The 18,718-nt window shown below is 40.1% G+C and overlaps 1 protein-coding gene across 1 annotated transcript in view; it reads left to right on the forward strand.

Annotated features, from left to right (window-relative positions):
- Positions 1-1,946: 1,946 nt before the first annotated feature.
- The window catches only part of cab39 (calcium binding protein 39), a 37,011-nt gene continuing 20,239 nt past the window's right edge, over positions 1,947-18,718 (forward strand). The window contains exon 1 of the mRNA XM_057838565.1: positions 1,947-2,180. The gene's annotated coding sequence lies outside the window, so the exon portion shown is untranslated. The remainder of the gene's footprint in view (positions 2,181-18,718) is intronic.

Below are 18,718 nucleotides of genomic sequence, written 5' to 3' on the forward strand. Positions count from 1 at the left end.
GTGACGCTGACAAACGCTAACTCCCGCCGCCCTGACAACAGTAACGCACGAGCACTCCTGCCCAACACAAGACGGGCGACACCCCTGGACACCGCCCCGACACCCCCGCCGATCTTCCTCCGCGCCTCCTGGCACATTTCCGTCAGAGTTCGTCACTCTTCGGGAATGCTCATTGCATGTGGAATTTTGAACCTGGTCCCAATTTTCTCCCTCTGTTTGCCTGACAGTTTTCATTGTTGTTCTTGATATTTTTTGCTGTTCTCGACTTAAATTAAATTGTCCACTTTTTGTAAAGTTTTTGACTATTAAAGTTAGTTTTGGCGTTTGGATAAGAGGTCAAATGCCAAGTTTGTAACACTCAAGAGTAGTCTCAACACCACATTTTGAAGGTATTGGACTCTCGTGTGAAACAGCAGAAGATATTGAGTTCTGCTTTCTATTTCATATCAGAAAGATATAGAACTACCCCAAATTGATTTTGAGACATTTTTGTGGCTACAAATTCATTTTGGGATCAAAATACTCTCTGTATTATAATAAATCAGATGTCTGAGCAAAAACTTTTTTTGTCATAAACTCATATCAATAACATAAAAGTGCCTACATACTTTTATTTACGCAACATTAACCGCCTTCTTTCATTTGTCATACCCAACTGCACTACTATGTCCTGCCAACACCCTGGTGACATGTTGCTTGAGATTGTATATCTTTCTGCTAGCCCATCACTCAAATGTTTATGGCCAGATGGGGCCACTTAAAATCTTGGGGTGGCACACCAAAACTAAAAGCCATAATTTCAGGTTTTCATTATATCATTGCAGGAAAAAGTTCAGGGGAAAACTATCAGAAAGAGTTAAGGACACGGCTACTGATATACTTTGGTGTATTGTGTAATATTCTATGTTACTAATGATTTAATGTGCATAGTCCATAACTGTCCAGTCAACATTTTGAGTTCCACAACAATTCTGTTTTATTGTGTTATGTGTATATTAGGCATAAGGTGCACATTTAACAAAACAAAATAAATGCATTAATTTAGGATGATACGTATGCCTAACTGATGCTACAACAATCCAACGATATACTGGCAAGCAGGGTGGCCAGTGGGGTGGCCAACATTTGCCTGGTACACCAGACTCACTGCTGTTCCAGCTATTGAGTCTGGCTACCATTCAGCGGATACAATTTCCAGGGTGGAGCAAGCCACAGCAAACAGACAGCGGAGTGGACCAATCAGCGACGGGCAAACGTGACGTTAGTAAAACGACGAGGGCAGGACGAGGGACTTGCGCGCGGAAGTAGACATACGAGTAGAGCGGAGTTTATTCAACATGGCTAGCGCGAGACGGACTGTTGTCAATGACTCGTGTCGATGTGTTTTTGGTAATTTAAACTGATTTTACGGTGGATTGGAACATATTCTCGGCTCTCCTGTTCACCATCTGTGTTGTTGAGGAGACGACTTCCGACGCGCAGGAGTGACGTTGCTCGTTAAGAACACGTCACGCAAATAAACGAATCTGATTTGTCGATTGATTTTGTACCTGCTCAAGAGGCCGTTAATGGGATGGTTCCCAGACTATTTCTCTCAGTGTTTGAAAAATACAGGGAGAACAGTCTGGCCGTGCCAGGCAAGGCCAACATAGTTAATTTATAGGGGGGGTCGTGGCCACGCCTGGCCACCCCCCGGTGGCGCCACTGGTACTTAAGTACATTTTTGGATGACTACTTTTACTCTTAATTGAGTAATATTACTTTGAAGTAACGCCTGTCTTAATTGAGTAAAAGTTTTGGCCACTATATCCACCTTTGCTTTTAAGTGGCTACATAAATGTGTGAGTAATTTTCAGAGTAAAAGACGGACGAGTTTTCTTTTGACCAATTTGATTACTAGTTCGGCGCGTCCTCTAGCGGACGAACTTTTACATTGGCTGCAATGCATCAGACGGCCAGAGGACGGTGACAGCGGCAGTTCTGTTAATGTTACCAGGCGGACAAACCCAGACAGCACGAGCACCGGGAACCAGTGACTATACAACTATCTATCTACAGTCCGAACTAGGGGGGGACGACGACGCAGGAAAACAAAGCACTTTTTTGTTCCGAGGAGGGCCTGCGTTGCCTTTTACCGACGTGACGAGTTGGGGGAAACGAGTGAAAACGCTGTTCACGAGGTAATCTGCTGCATTTCCAGCATTGACAATTTACATTTGTGGGCATTATATTATTATGCGCCTACACCGCTTAACAGCTGAAGTCCCAGAAGGTAGCTCGCTACACGCCTTCTGGTCCATATTGACATATGACCTGGTGACGCTGGGGATGTTTTAACAGTTCTAGCATAGTGTTGAAGTCAAGCATGGGTTTGATTGTGCAAGCTGTCGTGCGGAGTCTTTGCCAGGCCTGGTTGTGCTAAGCTAACTCGCCACCTTTAAATTGTTGGCCTACGGTACGGAATGAACTAAGAAACGACGCATTTTGACAGCGAGTACTCTTATTCACGTACATGTAGTGAACGAGCTGAAAATGGTTTCAAAGAAGGAGGACTGTCAAAGTCTCCTCTCTCCCCACGACAACACGCTACAATATACACACACACGCACTCCCTCCTAAGCCAACAGTTTGATGAGCTGTGATTGAAGCATAATAGGCCGCACTGCCTCGTAAATGAATAAATCTGTAATTTGGGACTGAGATCGTTGATGCTTGTTTCTTTGCCACTTATAAGTATGCATTGTGGCAGTCGAACGCAAAGTTGGCAGGCTTTCGACAATCACAAAGCAGGCATGGCTGAAGACAGATGGGAGGTGCTCAGCGTCATGTTCCAGCTGCTAAATGGGCCCTTAGCTTTCAATTGATATTGCCCCTTTCTTTTAATTAACGATTTTACTGACCCGCACGTCAAGTAAATAATTCGAACACATCATTTAGATTTCAGTGTGCACAGTTCTAGTGCTGCAACGATTAATCGATTTATTCGATTAGAAAAAAGCTTTGAATCAAATTTTGCTTCTTCGCATATTAGTTTAATTAGAGTGGTGTTGTAAATTACAACACCACTCTAATTAAACTAATATCTAGTCTAACGTCATCCCAATAAAGCCAATAACAATATATGTTATCGGGCCTATTAATAATATTTTTTGTGTAGGATTGGGATGTGTGTGTTTGTTTCCACTTCTGTTATGCCAGTATTCAAAGGCTTGTTACTGTTCTAAAGGCCGTTTTTTTTTTTCCTTCACTGAGTTATAAACCTTACTATGGCAATTAGCAAATGTTTGTATTTTACAGTGTTATGTTTACAAGTTATTGAGAGCGCCTATGGTTATTGATAGGCTTGCTGTTCTATAATTGCCAGGTTAAAAAGTTGTTTCATGGAGCAAGACGACAAAAGTCTCCTCTCCTACTGCACCAAATGTTTTATCTGCTGACAAAGCACAATACCTGTTGGGTTTATGTTTGTTTCAGATTGTTGCTCATTGTTCAGGGGACACATCGTCAATGAAATTGACTGATTGATATACATTAAAAAAATTATAAATATATATTATCGGTTATCATATCGGTATCGGCCTCGAGGAACAGGAAGTTATCGATATCGGTATCTGTTTCAAAAAATGGATATCATGCATGTTGTCATGGTTTGTTTTGCATTGTTTTATTGATTTGGGTGGTTATCCTAACCTCTAGTGGCAACAGTGGATATGACATAAGAATTTTTGACAATAGAATAAATCTTGGTGTTAGCGGCAATTAACTAGTTGATGGAATTGATTTCGACAAGTTCTGTAGAGTTTGTTAGTTATTTGTTAGCCACTCCGGAGCCCTGAAACTAAGCTAGCGTGAGTCAGGGGTGCCTCCATAGCATGCCAATAAAAAACAACATATGCACGCGTGAGAATCACCGATAACCCATGCGATCAATAGTGTTGGCTATGTTTTTTAGAACAAAGTTATCAAAACTTACCATTTAATGTCAATAATCGTAGTATGAACAGCAACATTTGTTGGCTGTCTAGATAAGCAGGGCGGAGTGATATCACATCGAATTTTTTTTTTCATCTGCTGATTTTTTTTGTGGGAACGTAAGGAGCTAACTCTCTAGCAGACTGAGTGGCCGAAGCACTCCTCTCTATTGCGGTTGCATTACACATCTAAAAAAAAAAAAGTCCAGCTGAAGTAAATGATTCACGGCAATTTAGTGTGACATTGTTTTGGCCGCATGGGTTTTCTAAACGATGATCTACAATTTGAGTTATTTGACTATGTTAGATCTGCTAATATCGTTTTTTTTTTTTATCTGCATGCTAAGCAGGCACCATTGACTCGTGCTAGCTTAGCCACTCCAGAGCCTGGAAACTGTACCAAATAACTGACAAACTGCACGCAATTTGTTGAAATCAACTCCAATGAGTACCTAACTTAAAGATTAAGCCGAATGTCAAAAATTCTAAATGTCCCCTTTAAGATGACTGCATCAGCCTGTTCCCTGTTAAGGCCAACATAAGTTTTTTTATTTTTTTTATTTGAGCTCATGTTTTCATATGTATTCGTAATTTAGTTTATAATTTAGCCGTTTTTTTTTTTTGTGAGAATATGTGTTTGAACGATTTGATAAGAGCATTGTAAAAAAAAAAAAAAAAAAAGAAATTTAGCATTTTGTAGCATTTAAGCTAGCAGACTTTTGCTATGCAAGTTAGCCAATTGTTCACTTGTTGTACTTAGACCCTCATCCATTTTTTAAATACCGTTTGAGGCTAAGCACAGCTATTTTAATATATTTTTAAATGAAAGTCAAATTCTGCATAGTTTGAAGAAACACTTGGGATTTTTATTTTATATTCACATTTAATGCTCTTTTGAAAGTGCAATCTTACCAAGCCTTTGTTTTACATCTCCTAAAATGGATTCTGCAACGCATTACATGTTCCTAATTTGATTACTCGATTATTCCAACTAACTATTGATGGAATAATCGACTACTAAAATAATCGATAGCTGCAGCCCTACACAGTTCCCAGAGAAAGAGATTAAGGATGTCCCAATCGCATATTTTTGCACACGAGTCCCAGTCACCTGATTTTGAGAATCTGCGATACCAAGTCCCGAGCCGATACCGAGAAAAAAAGTAATATTATAATTATTATTATTATTATTATTATTTTTTTTTTAAATTACAAACAGCACTGTACTGTATTTCCTCCTCCTCTTTTCCTGGGAATGTTGCGCAGGATAAAACGTATGTTTTTGTTTCTTTTGGGAATGCCATTGTTTTTCTGGATTATTTGGTTACTTTTTAGCGCTTGAAAAATACATACCGGTAAATGTACTGCCTAAAACAGTGCATTTCCTTGTACACTGCCCGACCGCCAGCTAATATTATATGTCCTCCAATAGAGCAGGGCGGTAAACCGAAAATTTACCGTTACCGAAATTCTTCACGATGACCGACGTAATTTTGACCATGTCGGTAAATTCGGTAATTTAATTCATTCATTCATTTTCCATGCCGCTTATTCCTCACGAGGGTCGCCTTTTCATCCCGCTTTGACTCTGTGTTGTTCGGCTATGTTCATTCCCCTTTAAGAAAGCAGACAGTGCGCTTACGTTTGGAGTCACATGGTTTTCAGGAAGCCAATCAAACAGAAGCCCGGTAGGCTAACGCTAGCAGCTAACGCTAGCGGCTAATGCTACAAGTAAACGGGATGAAGTCGGGCTTAAGTTAGCTTCGCCAAACTTTCACCCGACATTAGGTAAACTCTTGACGGGTTCCAGATAGGGATGGAAAAACCGAGGCTTTCTGAAACAATGAACCACTTTTAAGACAATTGCCCTAAATTGAATCACTGTTTGACACACTGCAAGAGCCCCATCTACTGGATAAACAGTGCACGTTTCTTTTTAAAAGTAAAGTTGACAAATTGCCTCAGCATTACATATCTTCAATAGAATTAAGTGGATGTCGTCTATTTCAACCAGGAGATCGTGTCGTTATTAAGTGTGATTTACACAATTAAAGTTGACCTCTTTAAGCCTGTGTCATCGCTTTTGTCTGTGAAGATGTGTTCAAAGCAGTATTTGTAATACACGACAGTGCTAGTCTTGTAAGTGGCTCGGCTCGTCCTAGATGACGGGGAGTAACTATGTATTGTTTATTTTTTTGTAAAAATTACAGTACAGTAAGCACAGTGCTTGGGAACAGGAATATTATTTATTGCATACTGTAAGGATTTCCAAAATCATAAGATGTAAATAATTGAGCCGAATAAAAGAAAGGAAAGGTTTGTGAAACATTTTATTTTTTAATTAAGTATAATTTCTGTGGGGCGGGTGGATGTGTCGTATTTGTATCTACTCTAAATATCTAAACGTATGCCACTATCTAGTGTATAACAATGTGGACTGAATTTAATGAAATTCAAGTGATGATATTTTTTCAAGTCATACAAGCTGTTATAAATGTTCACACAAGAATTCTTATTGTTTACAAGATTTTTTTTAATACTTAATGTTTAGACTGCATGTGCAATTGTTAAATTGAAAGCTGGTAAATAAATTTAATGAGAAACTGTTAATTTGTATTCCATGCATTGATTCAAATTTTCAAATTATATAACAGTTTGCTTGGGCGAATTTATCGTCATTTATCGTTATCGAGGTAAATCTGCTCAATTTATCGTGATACGTACTTAAGGCCATATCGCCCAGCCCTATCCTCCAATAAAACACAAGGCTAGGTCTTTTCTTGTTTTTATTTGAAGTAATTTGTTTGAGTTTGGGAAACTGTAACAAAGAAACATGCATGCATTCAACACAACTGCATAATACACGCCGGTGTACAAATACCATGTGGACACTGCACTTCACTTGAGCTACAAGCTATTACATTAGCTTCCATACAGCAGGAATTGTTAATGTGAGCAAATTTTGTTCATATAGCTTTCCCCCAGAAAGAGATAGATACTGCATATTAACAGGTTGGTATAGAAGTAAACTACTTGCATATACTGCTCAAAAAAATAAAGGGAACACTAACATAACTCGTTGCAGATCTGAATAAATGAAATATTTTTCTTAAATACTTTGTTCTTTCCATAGTTGAATGTGCCGACAACAAAGTCAGACAAAAATATCCACGAAAATGAAATGTATCAACCCATGGAGGTCCAGATTTGGATTTACACTCAAAAAGAAAGTGGAAAAACACACCACAGGCTGATCCAACTTTGATGTAATGTCTTTTAAACAAGTCAAAATAAAGCTTAGTAGTGTGTTTGGCCTCTGCATGCTTGTATGACCTCCCTGCAATGCCTGAGCATGCTCCTGATGATGTGGTGGATGTTCTCCTGAAGGATTTCCACCCAGATCTGGATCAGCACATCACCGATTTCCTGGCCAGTCTGAGGACCAACCTGTCGTCCTGTAGGAGATTCCAGGAGACAGGTAGTCCAGGAGAGCTGGACAGGGCCGTAGAAGATCCTTAAACCCTCAGCAGGATCGGTATCCACACCTTTGTTCAAGGAGGAATAGGATGAACACTGTCTGAGCCCTACAAAACGACCTCCAAGAGGCCACTGGTGTGAATGTTTCTAACCAAACAAACAGAAATGGGCTCCATGAGGGATAGTCTGAGGGCCTGACATCCTGTAGAGAGCCCTGTGCTATCTGCCAATCACCGTAGAGCTTAAGAGGCATTTGCCATAGACCACCAGAATTTGCAACTATGGCACTGGCTCTGTGCTCTTCACCGATGAAAGCAGGTTCAACCTGAGCACATGCCACAGACGTGAAAGGGTCCGGAGATCTCATGGAGAACATTATGCTGCCTGCAACATTATTCAGCATGACCGGTGTGCTGTTGGGTCAGTGATGGTCAGGGGAAGCATATCGCTTGAAGGACACACAGACCTGTACAGGTTAGATGATGGCACCCTGACTGCTATTAGGTATCTAGATGAAATCCTTGGAGTCATTATCATAAGCTACGCTTGTGCAGTGGGACCTGGGTTCCTCCTGGTCCACGACAATGCCCAACTTCATGTGGCTGTAGTATACAACAGTTCCTGAAGGAAGAAGGAATTGATAACATTGACTGGCCCCCACGATCACCTGACCTAAAGCCAATAGAACACATCTGGGACATTGTGTTTTGGTCCATCTGGCAGAGCCAGGTTGCTCCTCCGACTGTCCAGGAGCTCAGTGATGCCCTGGTCCAGATCTGGGGGGATATTCCCTAGGACACCCTCCGTCGTCTCATTAGCAGCATGCCCACGCGTTCTAGGGAGGTCATCAAGGCACTTGGAGGCCACACACACTACTGTGCCTCATTTTGATTTGTTTACATGAAAACTGAATCAGCCTGTAGTGTTTTTCCACTTTCATTTGGAGTATAACTCCAAATCCAGACCTCCATGGGTTGATACATTCGATTTTCATTGATAATTTTTGTGTGATTTTGTTGTCAGCACATTCAACAATGGAACGAACAAAGTATTTAATAAAAATATTTCATTCATTTATATCTACAATGTGTGACGTTACTGTTCCCTTTATTTTTTTTAGCAGTGTAGTTTCCAAGGCAGAAACGTAACAGAACGCACTCTACAGTGTCATTCCGACCAACAGAATGTAAAAGTAATTTTAAAAGTGAATGCGCTTATGTTCCAAACTTTCACACGGTGGATGCAGTAAATTATTATAACCAAAAGGTGGCAGTAACAAACTGTTTAATGTTAACTGGTTCTAAACCATGACAACTCAATCCAGCACAATACGTTTTTTAAAATTATATATAGCATAAATTTAAAAACCCAATCATTTTCACCTGATTCCGATCCTCTGAAAAATGGCCTGATCAGCCCGATTTCTGATCACATGATCGGATTGGGACATCCCTAATTAACTAATTCACTGACAGCGATGGACGTCCAAATTCATTTGACCTCAAAAGTTGGCAGACAGTGAATGATCACGTTTCACTGCCACTGACTGCGACAGATGCCCAATCTGTTTGAACTGGGAGGGTCTGGCAGCGAGCATGTGAGCCCTCCCAGTTCGAATGGAATTGGCATCTAGCGCTGTCAAGAGAAGCCAATAAGTTAAAACATCCATTCGTTGTTCACTTCATACGCAACCTCAGAACAAGCCAGTGAGTAAAATCTCATCCTGGTTAGAACTCAGACAAAAGTAGAGCACAGATGATGCTCTGTTCTTACTGATGTAATGTTTCCTCCATTATTATGTTGCACAGTCATACATCAAACTATAATTAGAAAAATATTGTTAAAATAATACAGTCCTGACATAGTGCGACACATTTCTTGTCTTAGATCTGATTTTAATTTAGCTGTTTACTGGTTTGCATGTATGTAGTCATTGGGCCAAACAAGTTTGTTGTCTTACTATTGGATTTGTTTGCTGCAAGTGAATGTTTGGCTGGTAATGTTTGATCACTAACATGACCCGTAGCAGTCACTGCAGCAGCAGCTGATGGAACCTGCCATATGTGATGCCTTCCTATTTGCGTCATTGATACTGAAGCAGGTCAGGAGCAGAAAGGCTGCCTGCTGGATATGTTAACAAGCATTAGCTGGGGTGAAAGACGGATTTGGCCACCTGGCAAACTTGAGGTGTGTCCAGATTATTAACGATGTAACATTAAGCAACCTCATAGCCAACCTTGTTGAAACCAATGCTTCTAGCCTATATGTTGTAATATGAATATTGTTGCTCTCCCATCCCCTGTTACGACTATATTATTGGTGCTCAAGACAAAACGTGAAAAGAAATGAACTACGTTAAAACCAAAAGTTTACACTACATGCCTCCATCCCAACTTAGTCAACAAGTGATGCTACACATGAGAATTTGCTAACCCTGGCGTTAGACCAGATAAAGCACGCTTACATGCGACATTTGCGCCTCTTGATGCATCAAGAATGCATGCATACATCGGCCACCGGATCCGAGCCAACACGTCAACGCGCTGAGCTCTTGTGAGTTGAGACATTGAAAATTCACATAAGATCACAGCGAGATAGTGAGTTTGGCAGTGTAAAAAACTGGGTTCCCGTGGGCTCTTAAGAAGTCTTGAAGGCATTGAATTTATGAATTTGGAAATACCTTAAAAAGTCTTGAAAAAGTATTGAATTATCATATCTGCGTCTTAAAATTTGATGTACAGTATGTTAATACTCCGTGTCTCATTTCTCCTCATTTGTCATTTTGATTAAATAAAGCCTAAAAAGATTAATGGGCTGGAGGAGCCAATCATTGAGAACGCAACGCAGCCCCGGGTCAAAATCCCTTACCGCGGGATCCTGTGTTACAACGGGATTCCAGACAAAATGTCATGCTCTACACTACAGATTCCTTTTATTTATTTATTTTTTTACACCTAGCCATACATTTATATTAGAGAGATGAGGAAATGTAAATTAAACAAAGCTTGGTTGAGTAACAATCCTTTTGCCTTTGTCTTAAACCAGCGGATAGCAGTGTGTTTGAGGCTTTTTGCATCGTATGCAAAAAAAAAAAAAAAACAGCTGGGTACAATGGACATGGAGGTGCTAGACTCCCATGCTAATTTTTCCAAGCACATAACTTCATGAGAGGAAAGAAACTCCCTCCATTGCCTGTGTTTTTCAATCTGCCTGTATAAGACAGGCAGCTGCTCACGAGCCTGAAGAGACAGCAGCTAAAGCCAGCCATCAAGCTGCTAATGTAAGCAAAGCGACATCAGCTAACATTAGCCAGCTAGCTGCTAGTGCTGCAGCCCCCCCTGCATCCCAGCCCAGCTACGATTGCTAGTGCATTTGCAAAAGTGGATCTACGTACATCGTTTGGATCCTCAGCAGCCATGTAAGCACAGGTGTTGTGGTTGCCCAAGACTTTAAGATGAGGCTCGCCACGCTAAATGTAAATGCTAAGGAGATCGCCTCTACTTGGTCTGTGTCTGTGCTGTGGTGGTGTGGCGTGTTTAGCCTATTTAATACACTGCATTGTTACTCACCTAGGTATACTTGAGCAAGATACTGAACCCCACATTGCTCCTGGTGCTGCGTCACCAGTAGGTAGATGGCGATGTAGTGTAAAGCGCTTTGAGTGCCTTGAAAGGTGGAAAAGCGCTATATAACACCATTTACCATTTACATCCTGCCAGAGGTTGCGCTAGACTTTTTCGTTGTCTGTCATTTTGACTGACAGTGACATAAAAATCCGGTCATAATCTATTTTTACCCGTCACTTACATTTTTAAAATGATAATAATGACATATTCAATAGTATTTAGTTTTCATTCATTTTTAATTAATATTCGGTCCGAACAAGCTTAACAAGAGGCAAACAGACAGCGGAGTGCACCAATCAGCGACGAGCAGACGTGCCGTTAGCAAAGCGACGAGGGCAGGACGAGGGACTTGCGCGCGGAAGTAAACATACGAGGAGAGCGGAGTTTATTCAACATAGCTAGCGCGAGACAGACTGTTGTCAATGACTCGTGTCGATGTGTTTTAGCTAATTTAAAACTGAATTTACCGCGGATTGGAACATATTCTCGGCTCTGCCGTTCGCCATCCGTGTTGTTGTAGAGACGACTTTGGGTGCGCAAGAGTGACGTTGCTCGTGAAGAACACGTCACGCAAATAAACAAATCTGATTTGTCGATTGATTTTGTACCTACTCAAGAGAACGTTGATGGGCTGGGTCCCAGACTTTTCTCTCAGTGTTTGAAAAATACAGGGAGAACTGTCTGGCCGTGCCAGGCAAACACTCAGTTGCCTTGACATTTTTCCGAGTAAGGCCAACGACGTCATGCATCAAGAGAGACAATAGCTAATTAATATGCTCACTCGCAACCCTGTGGTCTGGGGTGTGAATTGCAACCTGTCAAAATGACAGATGGACGTCAATTTTTTCCGTCACCGTTTTAAAAAAACGGTCAACGAAGGAAAATATTCGGTTAACGCGACCCCTGCATTCTGCACACAATCCACATTTCCACTTTTGAGCAATAAATTAACACATTTCCACTTTTGAGAAATAAATTAACAGAAATACACAGATTTTATTTTTAAAAATGGTCCTAATTAGGTCTTAAAAAGTCTTAACTTGAGGAAACCTGGAGGAACCCTGATAGAAACATCTACACAGCATAGAAACCATGGGTGGTGTATAGAAAAACCCACATTGCATGCAAACCGTTGTTCACTAAATGCCCACCATGGTGACAAAAATAAAGTTAGTCAGCAATGCTCTTTCATTCGCTTTATTGAAGGTGCGTCAATCAAATACATCATTAAAAGTTTCTGTCTGCAACCAGCTCAGCTGCTGTTCCACTTTGTCACTCTTCTCTTTTGTCTTGCTCTCGCCCTTAAATGCATACACCCAGATTTACAGGCGTCCATCCAAACGGCAATATGGGGCGGATTTAATTAAATAATGAACAAATTGATAAATATACCATCCACTCACGGTGCTTTAGCTAAGGAGGCTCGCCTTTCTTGCTTTATTCTAATAATTCATATAAAAGGATGGGTCTAGATGTAAGTAATTGTATGGTTTGGAATATACAAAACTACTTTTTCATCATCCATGTTAACTGACTTGTGAATGCAAAAGACCTTTTTAATCGTGAGTTTATTAACCCTCCACTCATTAAAAACTTTTCAATGTAGGCCTGAACAATATTGAATTCAATTCAATTCAATTTTATTTGTATAGCCCTGGATCACAACAATGTCGTCTCAAAGGGCTTTGCAGAGGCAATATGATACACAATCAGAAACAGCAAACGAAGCAACAAAGATGAATAAATAAATTCAAGTCCTGGGTATCCCCCATCCTTAGACCTTCCATGTCAGCAAGGAAAAACTCCAAAAACTCCAGCGTCTTCGGGAGAAAACGAGAAACCTTGGGGAGTACCACAGTCAGGAGAGATCCACTCCCAGGACGGATAGACAGGAAGCCCCAGGACCCCTAATGGGAATTAGCAGGCGGAGTTACAGTCCGTAAAAAATGCGGTGGAGTAAAGGAACAAGAAGAGGTCCATCTAGCCAGATGAGATGGGGGTAGCAACGAGGACGTCCATCCAGCTTGGGGTCCAGACAGTCAGGAGGCTGCAGCTGAAAAATAGCCTCTCCCCAGAGGGGAGGGGGGGAAAGGGGACACCGGGTGACTAGTGATGAAGAGATTAGACAACTAGATATTAACATTGGAAAATAGAAATAAAGTAAGATAAGTGGTAGGTAGAGTGAGAAAAAGGAGATAGAACTCAGTGGCTGTACTTCCCCCAGCTTTATAGCTTCTAGTGTAGCTTAGACTAAACTTTGAGTGTACTCCGACTTCAACTAGCCTGACCATAAGCTTTGTTGAATAGGAACGTTTTTAATCTAATCTTAAATGTGCAGACTGTCTCGGCTTCTTTAATATTAGCTGGAAGCTGATTCCATAAAACAGGGGCTTGGTGGCTAAAGGCTCTAGCTCCGACAGTACTTTTAGAAACCCTGGGAACTACCAGTAAACCTGCATTCTGAGAGCGGAGTGTTCTGTTGGGGCGGTATGGAGCCAGAGCATTGGAGAGATAAGATGGCCCCAACCCATTAATGGTCTTAAATGTAAGAAGGAGGATTTTGAATTTAATTCTAAACTCGACTGGAAGCCAGTGAAGGGCCTGAAGCACAGGGGTGATGTGCTCTCTTCTATTGGTTCCTGTTAAAAGTCTTGCTGCTGCGTTTTGGACAAGCTGAAGACCTTTTAGGGAACTTTTAGGACAAACTGCAAGTAGGGAGTTACAGTAGTCCAATCTCGATGTAACGAACGCGTGAATTAATTTTTCTGCATCGCTTTTAGATTAAATATTTCTAATTTTGGCTATGTTGCACAGGTGAAAGAAGGCCGTTCTGCAGGTTTGTTTAATGTGAGCTTTAAACGATAAGTCAGGGTCGAATAAAACTCCTAGGTTTTTAACTGTGGTGCTGGAAGCTACACTTACATTGTCCAGAGTGACTATCTGGGCAGCTAAAGAGTCTCTCACACTTTTCGGGCCTATTATAAGGACTTCTGTCTTTTCAAGATTAAGTAGAAGGGGAAATATTGGGGGGGGGGAAACTGTCATTACGATTTGGGGGGGGTTGCAATATATTGTGTTATTATATTGCGACATTAAAACTAGAAGAATTTTCACCAGATAACTTGAATAGCTCTGTTTGGCATAGGCCTGAACGATATTTGAAAAAAATAATGCCAAGGCTTCACACTTACTTTTTGCATTAGTTGCACCTACCGTAATTTCCCAGATATAAGGCGCACTTTTTTTCCCCAAAATAAACTTGCAAAATCATGGTACGCATGATAAACGGGTACAGGGATGGAGACAAAAATATAAATATATTATATATATATGTAAAGACCGATATTTTTTTTTTTTTTTGACACGGCCATGTTGTGTTGAAGAAACGTATGCGGCGATCCGTTGCCGACCATTTCGGTACGTGACGTCACCATTTTGTTTTGGTCATGGCGAGCTAGGGAAGGAGGCAGAGTATCAAACAACGGAGCTAATCCGCGTTGCTTTATTGACATTTAGGCTGCAACAAAATATGGTAGCAATGTCTGTCTCACATGCAACCCGCGGAATATAACTATCTTTCCGGCTGTTCCCTCAACAAAATACCTCCCCCCGGGAACTATACAACGTGCCAACATAAGTTCCGCCGGTGAATTCTGTTATAACTCGTTACTGTGTCCGTCAACTATATCTGTCCCTCAGGAAACTCAAACCCAAATAACAATAGTTCCTCTTGTTAGTATACAGCGATGCGCGCTTTCGGTTTTCCGACTTCTAGCCTCACTTTTATTTTACCTTATTTATCCATGGAAGAAACATTTATTCATCATGATGAAACGAGCAAGCTATACAGCAGCCTTTAAAAGAAAGGCCACATCTGTTTTGTTTTCTCCTGGATTCTGGTAAGTTGGAGAAGTTGTCAAATCATATTATTACCGTACATATTGTCAGTTTACGGTAATGTTTTGAACTACCAATGTGCTATGCTTGTGCTGTGTTTCACCAGTCAGTAAAATCACATTTCTGTATCTGTACACGAGCTCTGTTTTCTTGTATTCTTCTATTTATTGGTGCTAAAATTAGGATGCGCGTCATACACGGGTACAATAATTTCCCCTAGATTCTACCAGTAAATTTGGGGTGTGCATTATACACGGGTGCGCCTTATATTCAGGAAATTACGGTAACTTTTTTCTCAAGGTGCACCAGCACATAACAGTAGTGAGAATTAGCCGCTAGATGCCTCTGTATTAGAAAAACAATAATAATAATAACAATAATTAGGGCTGTCAAACGATTAAAATTTTTAATCGAGTTAATCACAGCTTAACAATTAATTAATCGTAATTAATTGCAATTCAAACCATCTCTAAAATATGCCATATTCTGTAAATTATTGTTGGAATGGAAAGATAAGACACGAGACGGATATGTACATTTAACATACTGTACATAAGTACTGTATTTGTTGATTATAACAATAAATCCACAAGATGGCATTAACATTATTAACAGGGGTGCACATGTTTTTTTTGCCCACGTTCTCAGAGGAGGACCTGGAGATGTGACTTGGTCCTCATTGAGCTTGAGAGCTGACCCGCCGGATGTGATAAAATTATGACAACCTTTACTTAGAGCCAATTACCTTTAATTAATTATATTAACAATGAACGCTTGATTAACATCAACTGGCACAACAAAATTGCAATTACTTTGAAGTGAAATGTAAAGAATCATATGCGGCTCCCACATTAACTCCAAGCCTTTGTAAAAGTGGGATGTCCTCCTCATAAGAGCTCATTGAACGTGCATGTATAGCTTTGTGAAATGCGAGCAAAAACACGTTTGTCAGTGCATGGCGCTGTTCTTCATTAACTTTATTCCGCCACTTGTCCATAGGGTGATTGGGGTCCTGTCTGACATCGATAGTTTGCTTAATTGCCACATGCTCTCTGTTTTTTTCATGCTTTTCAAAGTTTGGATGGCTGAAATTCTTTGACCCTACATAAAATGCGCTGCTCTTATCAGCGACATTCGTATTCTCACGGCAAATTTTGCATTCATTCATTCATTTGCTTCTAGCCATGGTACCTCCTGCAGCCGATTTTCAGCAAAAGTCCTTTTTTTTCGGTAGCTCCGGTGACGTCTCTGTTGTCTGTCTGTCTTTTGACGGGGATGGGGGAACACGGAAAAAATTACTCAGTAAGGCCTGGCTCTTTGACATTTTGAGAAGTGATTTTCTCGTGTCCGCCGCAAATACACTGGTCAGCCATCGGTACGCAAAAGCGTATGGAAGCCGTTGAGGGCCAGTGCGTTTGTCTACGTCCAGTACGCATGCGCGCATGCGGACCACTTATGTGCACCCCTGATTATTAACATTCTTTCTGTTAAAGGGATCCACGGATAGAAAGTCTTGTAGTTCTTAAAAGACAAATGTTGGTACAAGTTATAGTCATTTTATATTAAAACCCCTCTTAATGTTTTTGTTTTAATAGAATTTGTAAAATTTTTAATCAAAAAATAAACTAGTAGCTCGCCATTGTTGACGTCGCCGAGCGGTGACGTCACACGGGCTTTCCGCCGTTTTTCCACAGTGTCTTTAACTATGTGAGGTAGTGATTGAAATACACCAGAAGGTGTCAATGCCGAGTTTTAAATGACTTAGAAATCAAGCCAATGAGTGTATTATGTCCCTCGACTGACGCCGTAGTTCCCTGTTTACTGGTCCATCCACGGTAATTTGAGTGCTGGCTTCACAACGTACGAGACCTCTGATAGTTTGTATATTGATTAAATATCGCCATCCAGTGTATTTGTTTAGCTAAACGAAATGTTTGAATCGAATTTGAAAAAAGTCTGAGTAAATTTTATTTGTATTTTGCATAGCTATTTTGATTGGGAATGACAGTTCTCTTTGCATTGAGCGCTTTTCTTTTTGTGAACAAAAACTTTCAGTAAATGATACTTATGTTCGTTATGAAAGAGTTGCCGAAGCTTATGCCAATAAACGGCGTGGTCCAATGAACGCCTGTGTCCACTTGCCTTTCTCTGCCACTTAGCTCTCAATGTGCAAAAAACAGCGTCATCGTAATCTGTTTGAGGCAATGCATGAGAGGGTCATTCCGCGCATGCGTTACATGCGTCAAATATTTTAACGTGATTAATTAAAAAAATTAATTACCGCTCGTTAATGCGATAAATTCGACAGCACTAATAATAATAAGTCACTGCACTACCCAAACTCATGGTGCAAATATAAAAAAAAATGTGTATATTATACAGTGGGCAAACTCACACAATAACCACTGCTACACGTGCAGTACATGGGAAACACTCTCACATTGCAATAAAACACCTTATATATATTAAGTAATTATAAAACACTGTCACAAGGCATGCTGGTAAATTCCAATGTCTCTTTTAGCATAAACACTTTCTCTCCACTTTGTCACTCCCCCTCTAACTGCTAGAGCAATGCATCGAAAACAACTGGAAAAAGCAAGAGTAACCAAACGACAAGATCTGTGAGCCCCACAGAAAAGACAACCCAATCCATTCCATTATTATCAATTAAATAGCAGATTATGCTAGTTAAATAGAGTCCTAAAACTTAAAACCACTTACTGGTAGATAGATATCTTTACATTTGTGCAAAATAATGCTTTTCTACTTTGCCTCTTCTGTATGCAGTAGGACCGCAGCCATCGATTATTTTAGTAATCGATTAATCTGCCAACTAGTTAGTTCGAATAATCGTGCAATCGGATTAAGAACATTTAATGTGTTGCAAAATAAATTTTAGGAGATATAAAATAGGCTTGCCCAAAAAAAAAAAACTGCATAAAAAAATAAAATTACTGAGTGTTTCTTCAAATTATGCAGAATTGGTCTTTCATTTAAAATTAAATTAAAACACCTGAGTTTAGCCTCAAACGGTTTAAAATAATTAATGAGGATCAAAGTACAACAAAAGAACAATTGGCTAACTTGCATAGCAAGAGTACCCTAGCTCAAATGCTATAAAATGCTAACGTTTAATTTTTTTTTTTTTACAACGCTCTTAACAAATCGTTCAAGCATATATTCCCTTTGAAACTGCTAAATATACCTGTAAACTAAATTACGAATGCATAAAAAAACATTAGCTCAAACAAAAACTTACCTTATTAGTCTTAATGGGGAGCAGATAGATTCAGCCATGGTAAATGAGTTGTTATATTAGGACTTCTTGCCACTGTTTCCACTAGAGGGCAGTGCCTCCACCCAAATTTTAAGCTTTCCAATGATGCACATATATATCGGACAATTTTGAAATTTGGCCAAGTTGGGGGTGTCAGAGAGGAACTTCAAGTAACCTGAATGTTTTCTGCCATATGCATTATGTACTAAATGCAAACACTGTCAAAACAAACCATTACAACGCCACTCTAATTAAAGTAATCCTCGAAGCAGCAAAAGTTTTTTTCTAATCGAATTACTCGAGTTAATTGATTAATCGTTGCAACCCTAGTTTGCAGTAGACAATTTTATGTAGCAGTACTACTGGATCCATTTTACATTTGCGACAGGTTTGTTTAATGTCAATCATAAAGTTAGAGGGGGGCTGCCATTAAAAATTTCCATCAAATAATTAAAAATTTACTATAT

The sequence above is a fragment of the Corythoichthys intestinalis genome, chromosome 6, assembly GCF_030265065.1.
Source record: "Corythoichthys intestinalis isolate RoL2023-P3 chromosome 6, ASM3026506v1, whole genome shotgun sequence".
In the NCBI taxonomy this organism is placed as follows: Eukaryota; Metazoa; Chordata; class Actinopteri; order Syngnathiformes; family Syngnathidae; genus Corythoichthys; species Corythoichthys intestinalis.